The sequence below is a fragment of the Ciconia boyciana genome, chromosome 1, assembly GCF_034638445.1.
Source record: "Ciconia boyciana chromosome 1, ASM3463844v1, whole genome shotgun sequence".
Lineage (NCBI taxonomy): Eukaryota > Metazoa > Chordata > Aves > Ciconiiformes > Ciconiidae > Ciconia > Ciconia boyciana.
In genome coordinates this window covers 82,302,151-82,313,696 of record NC_132934.1, presented here as the reverse complement: position 1 = coordinate 82,313,696, position 11,546 = coordinate 82,302,151, and the positions used below count along the sequence as shown (strand labels likewise).

The following is an 11,546-nucleotide window of genomic DNA, read 5'->3' as shown; positions in this document are numbered from 1 at the left end:
CACATAATCCAGGTCACTTAACAAGCTTGAGTTTTCAAACTGAGGTAGGAGGCCTTATCAGAAGGGATTTGTATGTTAGGTTGTCTGTTCTTCAGCACCCCTGGCCCCAATGGCATGGTCCTACTTGTTTCAATAAAATCAGTCACCTGAAGAAAAAAGATCTCTTTTTTTATGGAGGGAGTTAATATTAAAGAAGTGGATTTTAGGTTTGGAAAAGCATACGTTTGATTTACATTCACAGTTACTGCCACAAGTATGTAATCTGAAAGCCCAGCAAAGAACAGTTGATTTCACCTTCAAACATTCTCATCAATTTTATTCTGTAGAGGGTAATGTTTTATTCGTATTTGGAAAAGGAAAAAGCCAACTGAGTAGGTGATAGAGTCAGTATTTGTCTCTTCTGCAAAAAAAAATATTGCATATTATGTTAGGGACAGTTAACTGATGTGAAATATTCAAACGGCATAAAAATGGTTCAAATATAGTGAGTCCACCTCATATATGAGTTGAAAGAGAGTGAAAACTAATGGAGCATTTCAGTAGAGCTGACCAGATTTTGGGCTGTATCCAAGGCTTCCTGTTCAGCATAATGAGCTAATCAGATCCTATTCAGCCCGGTACTTCCCCACATGAGAGACAGCATCTTTCTGTTACATCCTCAAGCTGTTGAAATCAGCATAAGTTCCTGACTGCGAGCTTCATTGGCCCAGAAGAAAAGGAAGTGGTGGTACAGTGTCATGCAATGACTATTTTGCTTGGGAAATCTTTAGTCCTTTTGATTCAGACTAGTTAGTATTTGTCTGTCTCCTGGATTCATTGCAACAGCCATCTTTTAAGAAAGATTTTCAGCGTGATGGGATATTGCTCACAGGATGCAGGTGAGATAAGTGGGTCTTCTCTGTTGGGGAGAAGGTGAGGGAGAGGGAGGGTTTGCTGTATGGTTTGTTTCATTCTAGTGACCCATGGCAGCTGGGACTATTGGTGTGCGGGGAGCACTATTTAAGTGAGGTTTTAATCTTGCTATGGCATTGGCAGTTTGGGAGAGGCATCCTTTTAAATTGATTTGTTATAAATCAAATATCTGTATATGGAAATAGCATTTGATTAGAAACTGTCTACTTTTCTTCAGCAGACATATGGGCTCTGGTTTCAGAGCATCCATCTTAATCTGTTTATCTTCACAGACATCCAGAAAGTTTTACCACAGGAAACTGATACAAAGAGATTAAATGACTTTCCCAAAGTCATATAGGATGTTTGTGGCAGAGCAAGGAAATGAATCCACATCTCCTGAATCCTTGGCTACTATCTTAGGCACTTTTTTTTCCTGCAGAACAAATCTTATGTTAGAATTTAAATTTCTGGGTGTACTTCAAGTCTCACTGCGAGTCCAGATCCATACATTTAGTAGGGCCACTGTAAATTTTCTCCAAAGCTCTTCTGACTCAGAAAGTGGAAAAATAAAGTAGGTCTTTTATGTAACTGTGTCAAGAGGCAACTTAGACAGCAGCCAAGCCTTTCAAGGAAAGTGGATTTCCCTTGTGTGTTCTGGCTTATAAATCCTGTCTCTTTTATTTTAGGAATATAATTGTTGCACCTTCCAAAACAACACACAAAAAGCCAACTGCAACAGTCAGTGTCTTGTGTGCCTGCGAATGACCTCGGCCAATGCAAGGAAAGAGGAGTTGGTATCAAATTAATGAAAAGGAAAGACAGAAAAACTAAAACAAATGGGTTTAATCACTACAAATAAGTCACTTTTGCCAATAAATCATCTGTTGGGTGTACACAAATGAGTAATTTTGTCTCTATCATCTCTCTAATCAAAGGGGAGAATTGGACCCTTCCAGATGCTGATTCAGTCCTCCTGAGACAGGTTTCTAAAATAAGTGTGATGAATCATTTTCTAGCAGCTCCTGTCTCTCTTCACTGACTGTAGAGGAGCTTACAATACATATATGACTTTGACATGAGAGAAAACCCAGACATTGTTTCTCTTATGCATATGCCAGTTACAAAGCTTTTCCTAAGACATAGGTAGAGCTGTTAAGGCATCTTCCTCTTTCTTTGCTCTGATTTGCACCAATCACATATTCATCTGTATATATTGCCTAAGATTTGCAAAAAAAAAGATCATGAAGCAGCTTCCAAAACCTTTAAGGTACGCAGGAGACATTTTCCTATACATAAATATCACTTCATGTATCTATGTACAGTTAAAATTCCTCATAAAAACAAAATCTTTTGAATCACTTAGTTGTATTTCTTCTTCAGTTAGCTAATGAAGGAGACTGATAAACATGAAGTAAAATCAGAATCTTCCTTGAAAAGACACTGTGTTGTAGAATCTTTTCCTTCTCCAGAAATTCCTGTTTGTCACTTGTCAATATAGAGAAAGAACAACAAAACTCGTAAATAGGTGAGGTGTTGCATCCTTTTACCAGGACATCAGTGTCCAACTGCTTCTGCTGCCTAATGTAAAAGAATTCTTTTAGGCCATATGATCTGCAAATGAAAGGAAGCAGTTGCCTCTACTACATCAGTACACATATGATGCAGGAGAACCAGGCTATGAGTACACAAGGTTCATGCACCAAGATGCATGTGCACATGCAGCAAAAGAATAAGCAATTTCTACAAACATAAAGTAAATGACAAACCTGTGATAACAGTACTTGCAGTGCAAAAGCCTAAGTGTTGCAACATCCAAAAAAAATTTATATCCTGTGACACTAGGAGTCTCATTCCTGCTTTGAAAGTCTGCATGTTTTTGTAGGGATCTAATATTAAATTAATCTTTGAGGAAACTTCTGCAGAAATGCAGTGAGGAAGAATGTGATTCTTCCAGTTTAAATTCTCCAGAGAATTGAAAAAAAATCATACTTTTTCCACAACGAGTGTGTAACTGTAGAATAATCGCATTGATCTTTGCTGCTAGTTGTTTATTTTGCAATAACGCTGTTCTCCTACAGAACTCTTTCTCCCTATTTTTTTTACATTGCTTACATTTTTTTTACTTCCTTTCTTAACTGCTCTACTGGGCAAGTGCAGGTTCTTGCATGCAAGCAGCACTGGGAGCCATTGGGCTATCCACGCTGCCTCTGATGAACTCACCAGTCAAGCTGTTGACCTGAAAACATTCTCCAGTCTCAGGATTCCCTTCTGGCAGTGCAAGAGCTGAGCTCACGTCATTGGCAAAGACAAAACAGGAACCCTGCTTATAATAGTAGATGATGACATATAGATTGTCTGGATTTTATTTTTAACTAGGTCAACCTTGTGCCAGTGAAAGTGATGGCCGAGATGTCCAATTAAAGTCATAAAGTGATTTCAGCTTGCTGATGAGGACCATCTCCTTCCAGGCTGTGCCAGGGTAACCCAGTCCAGAGCTACTTCAGACTCTGACTTTCCATTCATTCTCTAATACCTCTCCACAGGTTACTTTGACCATGTCTGCTATTGCCTTTGCAGCATTCCGCAGTCCCAGCTCATCTCTTCTGCCTGCTGTTCCTGTCCTGGCTGTCTCCCAGATCCCATCTACCTCCTGTTAATTCAGCATAGCACTCTCATAAAACTATATGAAGGCACTTCTTATTCCATTACAGGGTCATTTGGAGTAAATAACACCCAGTTAATTGGTCTGCAGCACTGTGGGTCACTTGGACATGAAACTGAAACACTCTAATGCTGAATGGGGCTGGTAAATTATCAAGCCTGGTGAAGAAAAAGCAGATGTGTACAATACATACAATGCACCTGTTTTTTCTTCATTAGGAAAGCAACAGGCTCATGTAGTTCTTTTTTGCAATGAAAATACAGTATGTGCCATTTCTTTAGACAACCGACATTAAACTGTGGTGATTAAAGCAAACCCATATTTTTTACTTGCAGGAACAGATAATTTGCACCTATATTAAAACAATTGTCCAAGGAGATCTCAGAAACATTAATAACGTTGATTTTTAAGAAAGACTAGAAGACCAAGAAATTCTAGAGGCTTGATAAGAAACAACCACTTATAATAGTTAAGAAGTCAGTTGGAGGAATCAGGGCAAGTACAAGATGAGCCTGACACTGATCTTAGGCAAAATCACAGAGAGGCTGCTATGCAATGCTATCCAAAAGGAATGAAGAAATTATAACATCAGGTTAAAGATATGCTGTCATAAAAGGCTTGGGTTTGTTTTCTGATTGTTTCCTTTCTTTTCAGGACTACAGGGTTGATGGTTAGAGATAGCTGCGTAGACATAATGGTTTTAGCACTCTATAAAGCATTTGATACAGTCCTGTGTGACTTGTTTTTTCATCTGAAAAATGAATAAATAATGCTAGCAAAAGTGAACATCAGTGTAGCTCATGTTAAATATATCAAAGGTTAACAGATTACAGAAGTTTTTGTGAAAAAGAGGATTATCATACAGTACTGTTTCTACTGGTTACCTGTAGGCTCCTTTTCCTGGCTGAATGCTACTCGGTGTCTTTATCAGAGATCCCAAGGACTGTCAGCAAAATTAAAAAATATGTATATTAAAAGCTATTGGAACTGCAAGTGATACCAGAAAATTAACACAGATCATATGCTAAAGTAGGCTTGCTTAAGACACTTGCATTTTAAAACGAAGAATGGACGTAATTCATTTAAAATCGGCAAGTGAATACTGCAAATTAGTAGCTCTGAAAAATATGAGGATTCTAGCAAATGATCATTTGTGAATTCTGGTGAGATGTTGAGACTGTCTTTGTAGACACAATTTTGGGTTACAAAAGAAGGAGACTACATTGTAGAAAAAGAAAATTAATATTACCCCTCTATCTGGCAAATGGAGAGCTTTTTGGGAGTGATCTGTCCAGTTTGATGTCTACCCTGCCAAAAGAATGTAGAAAAACTGGACAGCGTTTAGAAAGAACTATGAGACGACCTGAGATTGCAAATAGGTGTCTCACAGTGTGAGACTGGTTTGGAAATATCACAGTCTGTAATAGATAGCTTTCTGATCTAGCAGAACAAGATGCAAATAAGATACAGTGACTAGAAGCTGCAGTTAGACATAATCCAGGCTAGGAGTTTGCCTTTTTAACAGGGCAACAAATGAGCCATTGGGATTATGGTGCTTTTTCTCTCAGCTAAGAACTTGAAATCCAACCCAGACCTGGACACATGGGATCAGTCAGCCAGAGCTCTGGGCTTGAAGGAGAAATTTCTGGGTGAAATGCTGTAGCCTGTACTATGTAAGAGTCAGAGTAGTTTATAATTTTCCCATGCGGTTTTTGAAACCTCTGAAAAAGTCAGTTTTCTTGTTGTGGAAAACAGGACCAGAGTTCTTACGTCTCCAGAAGAGATACGGCCATCCACTGAAGTGCAGCCTGCAGACTAAAAGATGTGGAACAGTTAGATGAGGAAGGTGCCCCACTGGATTGTTTATACTCACTATATCTGTGGCAGACCTGAATGAGGTTTTAATGTACATTAAAATTATTCCATAGGCAGTTATATACTGTGAAGCCAAAACATTTCCTTTCCTCCACCTCCCCCTCCCAAGCCCTAAGGCTTTCATTTACAGTAGAAAAATGGAGCCAGTAAATCTATACTGTTCTATAAACAGGGCAGCACAATGTCTGTTAAAATTCTGGGCAATTTCTTGTAATCATATATACTTAAGTAAAATTTACATGATCATTACGAGCTGCTCTCGGGCAATGGCTCTTTGTCAGCCTATAGTAATTAGCACTTTGGTGCTGCCAGGACAAAATTCTGTCAGCACCACAAGAAGCAATTTCATCAGGTTTCTTTTTACACAGACTTGCAGCTCACACTGGCCCTGCAGCCTAGTAGACTTTTTTTTTTCTTTTCCCTAGCCATGCAGTCTGACTCTTCAGATGGAAATTAAAACAATTTCAAGAATGAAGAGTTCTAGCCTGTTTCTAAAAATAGCCCAGATCTTCAGCAGGGGATGTGATTCCTTAGCCATGTGCAACAAAGATGACCTCTTTGTCAGGTCTAGCCTGCAGCAGGAGGTGTCTGCTCCTGGTCTACTTTTACATGGGTTCAAAAATAAACATCAAGTTCCTCTGGCTGGCCTCCCTTGCCAAAGGCAGGCAAGGAACATTCTGTACAAGGAAGCACTTACAATCATTCGAGGGGCCAACTCTAATGAAGTTAATTGATGCATCAATGACACGTGTTAAGCATTAATGCTTTACTAATATGTTCATGGGTTGCACAGCTACATATTATATTAGTGCACAGTAAACATAGTACCATACATTTGGGATATCCTACGGACGTGAGTTGAAAGAGAATGCATTTATTTTTGCAAAATGGAGTCTTTGTGCTCAGATCTGAAACTTATGTAACATGCCAGGGACACCAGAATATATCACCTACTTTTCTATAAACAGTTGAATAAACCAGAAATGTGTGTGATATTTTACAGAAAAAAAAAAAAATCCCAATAAATAAAAGTCACTTGAGTCCTTTATGAATTACATCTTTTAGAAAAACAAAACAGGGAAGGGAAAAATATAAAGTTAAAGCAGCATGGAAGTAATTGCATTGTGAGCATGATTGAAAATTAACCCCTGTTTTAACAGTCTTTAGTATCCAGGAATTAGAGAACTACACCACAGTGCAGGCACATTGGGAGAGTGAAATTTGAGGTAAAGAACAGGGTCCCAGTGCCCCATTCCAGCAATGCAAAAGGCTTAGATGGGATAAAACAAAAAATTTATACCAAAACATGTTTTCATTGTGAGAGAGATATGCAGTGCTGTTAGGACAAGAATCTGGACCTATATCTTTGACCTTGAAGCAGCACATACACCAGGAAAATGTGTGAAGTGCAAACACTGTACACATTTCACCCTGTCCCAGCTGTGTCGCCGTGTTGTGATTAACGAATTCAGAGACATGGAGTAACACTGCTGCTAAAGTCTGGGCTGGAAAGCTTGCATTTAGGAGAGAAACATCAGAGGACAGACAATGCCATGCCTTTCTGTAATGGCCTTGCCCTGGCACAAGTTATAGCTATGTACAATATGATGGTGGCCTCCGTAACACTGGGCAAAGAGACAAAGTTGCTTGAGAGACAGAGCAGGATCTAAAGTCAGGGAAATATTTCACACACTAGAGCCGTTAGCTGCTTTAAAGTGAGTGGTAACACTGTAAATGTTTTATTCCTGTTGTTGGCTTATGTGATAAAAGCTCATCTCCACACACACGAAGGCGCACAAAGAGGCAAAGGCAGGTAGGACAACCCAACTAATACCTGTGATGGTGTGCTTCCCCCGCCCCCAGCCTGTATCTCCTGCAACCCTGCTCAGGTGATAACCACCAGTGGTGATTGTAATGGATGCATCTGGTCACGGTGGCTGCATCAGCTCAAAGTGTATTCAGGAGACAGATAACAACACAATAGCCTAGGGCTATTGTGCAATGCGCCCACCGAAGAAACCAAAATCTGTGGTCAGCATGCAAATATGACTATGGGTCAATCATCTTATCCCCCACAAAAAGTGAGCAGCCCAAGAGCCCGTTGAGCTCTCCTGCATGGCAGCGGGCTGCACGCCAGGATCTCCCCTTGAGCAGGAACGCCTCTCAAGGTTACTCCTCGAGGCTGAGAGATTCCTTGCCGCAACAGATCCTCAGTAAGTGACTAACAGCATGCTAAACTTTGAAATCTTAGATAAGTGATATGAAGGATTGATTGCACACATATAATCCTTTAGACATAAACCGTTGACCAAGTCTGGGACTAGGACTGGATCTAGCCGCACCTAGACTCCTCTCTGAGAAGGAGTTTAGAAAGCAAGGGGATCCTTTTCCGAACCTCATGACTCAACGGGAGGGTCTCCCTGACAGTTTTGTCTGACCCTGTCCTCTATGCAGTAAATGATCAAGTGTATCTTGCCATCGAATCTTGTTAAAACACTGTCGCATTGCACTTTGTTAACTCCCTATTCTATATCAATAAACTATATTTTTACTTCTCTCTTACAAGTGAAGTGCACTCTCACTCCATCTGCGACACAATACCCTGATATGGCTACTATCCCAGGAGTCATCAGCCCATCCGTGGCTCATCTGCACACACGTGAAGGTGCAGAGAAGCACAATGGCAGGGGGGCACCCCAAAAACCTAGTCAGAGAAATAAGCCCCCACCCTGGCCCCTCCCAGGGCTGCCACAGGGGAGTGTCAGCCCCATGTCCACCCATTGAGATGAATCACCCAGAACACCTCTCCAGGTCACCTCACAGACTGAGGGGGTCACTGCCTGGGGGTATGGGACACTTTACAGGATGCAGGGGAAGAGCATCTTGGGATTGTAGAAAATTTACTGTGGAATGTTTTGTGGAGGAAACGAAAGCTGGGAGAGAGCAAGGTGGTTTGGGAAGGAGGAAGTGTGGAAAATAGGGGGAAAAGGGGACAAAAGGGGCTGGTCACGTGTAAACAGTTGCTTGTCAGTACACTTGTCTGGTCATACCCTCTGCCTGACCAGCACAACCTGTGCTGTCTTCTTAATAAACTCCACTTTTGGGTGACAGATTATTCTGTGTGCACGTGTATGTATGGAGGTCCAAGTGCCAGTTACTGGAGAGAAGACCATCGGTCAGAGGGCCTGGGTCAGAGGGTCTGTGTATCCATGGTGCTGGCAAGTGCAGCATGTGAGGGTGTGCATGCCAGTGTGTGATTGCTGGGAGTATCACAAGCTAGATTAGGCATCACGTGGGTGAAGTGGCCTGGAAGCCAGGTGTGTGTGCGTGTGTGTCTGAGCGGAGGTGGAGGAGGCGGCACCTCAAGGAGTTGACTATCAGAGCATCCCTTTTGTGTGTGTGTGTGCCTCTGAGCAGAAGGCAACAGGGGAGACAGAGGAACGAGGACCAGCTGTTGGGTGGACTGTGAGAGAGCCTGGTCTAGTGAGAAGGTCTGTAAAGATAGGGTAGGTACACATGTACACAGTCAAAAACTGAATGGGCAAGAATAATGTTGATCTATTCTCAGAATACATGGAAGAAGACATCCATTGAATATGAAATGAAACCTTTTGCTGTTAAATACAACACACTTTCTTGGGGAGCTCAGAGTCACAGTGGATAATTCAGAGTCACTCAGAATCACTGAGGATAAGCAGTTACCAAAGAGCCAAAATAAAAAGAACAAGGTATTAAGACTACAGAGTTTCAGTCTTCAAGGTTAAAAGCCAACCTTTAACTACCCAAAGTCAGAAAAAAAATTTCTCTCTCACTGTGGTACACTCTAATTCTCCATTACGGACTTGACTAGCTCTCCAGACTGCTTGGCACTTCTTATGGTAAGAAGCAAGGTCTACTCTCCCAGTGAGTAGCAGGGTATCTCTTAGATGCCAATAAAGGTTGGCGGCATCGTTCAGACATTTGTACAGAGAGACTGGGATAGTGAGTCTCTCCTCTGCCACAGACTTCTAGTGTGACCTTAGGTCTTTTGTTCAATTTCTCCACACTGTGGTTTTCCCATTTGCAAAGGAGAGATGTTACAGCCCTTCCTTAACTCACAGGCATTTTTTGAGCCTAAAAAATGGCATGATGAGGTGTTAAAAGTTATACCACTAAGAATGACCCAAGTGGGTAGGTAAAATGACAGTCTACGCAGAAGGCAAATTCTTTACTAGTGAACTTTGCAGAGGGTGGTGCTTGGACAGATTAGACAGGTAGAAAACTATCTGTTGATGGTTATTTCATAGATTTTCTTACCACTTTTTCCATTTAGGGGTTCTATTTATCTCCATGTTTCCTGCCTTCCCCTTCCCATTTGTTCTGGCATTGAAGCCACCATTAGCCAGGCATTTGAGCCAGAGAATCCCAGATCTAAACTTCTTCAAAGACTGGAAGATGGAGGATGAAAACAGAGTTTTGGCTCCCAAAATGTAAGTTCAGCTGGGGATTCAAATTCCACCTAGTGGTGAGATTCCAGTTCAAGCCCATCTCTCCAGTAATAAGGTGGAATTCATGACATTAACATTCTTTCCACAGCACGAAAGGGATGTCATCATAAACACTGCATTATGGCTTCCTTACAGGTTGCTGCAGAAGAATAAACTAACCCAGAAACAGCAGAGACCTTTAAAAAACATCATGACCTTTCAGTAACAGAAAACATGGGAAAAACTAAGTCTTGAAGAAACTCATTTGATTCTGGCTTGGCACTCTGTGCAAATCCCTGCATAAAGAGAGGTTTAAGACAGGGATTTCTATATTGCCTTCTTAACTGCAGGCACAGTTTTGCACATAAATATTCTAAGCCTGAGATTTTGATGTATCCTAAACCAGGCACTGATGCTTCTAAAGGGTAGAGATTAATTATGAGAGCGTCATTGTGAGAAAGGCAATCACAGTAACATCTAAGCTCTGAATCTGGACATGGAAAAAAAACCAAAGTAGAAACAAAAACAAAGAAAAGAAACAGAGTCTGTTTTGGAGTCTTTCTAAAAATCATATGCAAGAATCCAGATGGAGAGAGTTCTGGATGCTGTTCATGCCTAACATGATCAGCAGATAGATGAGTGGCTTGGAGACATGAGAAGTGAGCTAGAAAAAGTGCCAGACTGCTAGTTGGGATTTCAAGGAGTGTTTGTGGTAAGCCACACTTCAGATCTTTTTTTTGCTGTGGCCTGAGTGCTGTCTTAGAGACCATGAATGGAAACTTAAGGACCAAATATTTTGGGGCTGGTCATGATTTCATGATAGCGATCCCATTTTCCAACCTGTAAGCCATTTCCCTCTTCAGACTTGTGAGCACCATTGGACCAAAAACCAAGCCAGTCTCACTTCACCAAAAGGTTCATAGCATGCAGACCACAGTATTAATAAAGGAAAGGGCTATACAGGTATTCTCCTGTCCCCAAGCTTTAAATTTGCCTTGCAATTATCTTTCAATTCTCCTCAGCTGTAACCACTCCAGTGTTTGGGCTAGGGAAACTCTCTTTCTCTTTCTCTTTCTCTCTGCATCTCTCTCCCTTTCCTCCCTCCCTGCTGCTACTGACAACACCCTCAGCCGCCTGTCTTCTTCTCCAAGTGGACATTTTATGTTTCAATGGTCACTTTCAGTCTGTGAGATTCAGCCCAGGCTTGTCCAAGTGGTTTAAACTCCTTCCTTTTCCCTTTCACCACTGCTGTTATATAAGGAGGCAGCATTTGCAGCTTCCCTGAAAGACAAACCCTGTAAAATTCCTGCTGTGAGCGTGTGTGGTCAGGCTTTTGTGGACAAAAGTAGTGGTTTCCTATTTTCAGAGTTGTTGGAGTGCAGAGTAAGAAGGATGAAAGCCCAAAATGACATGCAGTGTTTATGCAAGGCAAACCATCTCAATCCTTTTGTTGGTGTCAGGTGCACTGACTCAGCAACAGACCTTTTTTTTATTTGCTTGAAGAGGTAAGCTGCAATTACCCTTTGAAAGATAATAAGGATATCTCCCTTTCTTCCTCTGTTCTCTGGAATATCCAATACTGCTCCTTTCAACCATAAAAGACCTAACTTACCCATCCCTTGCTACACAGTCTGTCCCGGTTTCTCAGC

The 11,546-nt window shown here is 41.3% G+C and overlaps 1 long non-coding RNA gene across 1 annotated transcript; it reads left to right on the top strand.

The window, feature by feature from the left end:
• Nucleotides 1–643: 643 nt before the first annotated feature.
• LOC140658716 (uncharacterized) lies at nucleotides 644–7,925 on the top strand. The gene is made up of 3 exons (XR_012044830.1): nucleotides 644–878; nucleotides 1,581–3,373; nucleotides 3,472–7,925. It is a non-coding gene; the product is annotated as an uncharacterized lncRNA (long non-coding RNA).
• The last annotated feature ends 3,621 nt before the right edge of the window (nucleotides 7,926–11,546 follow it).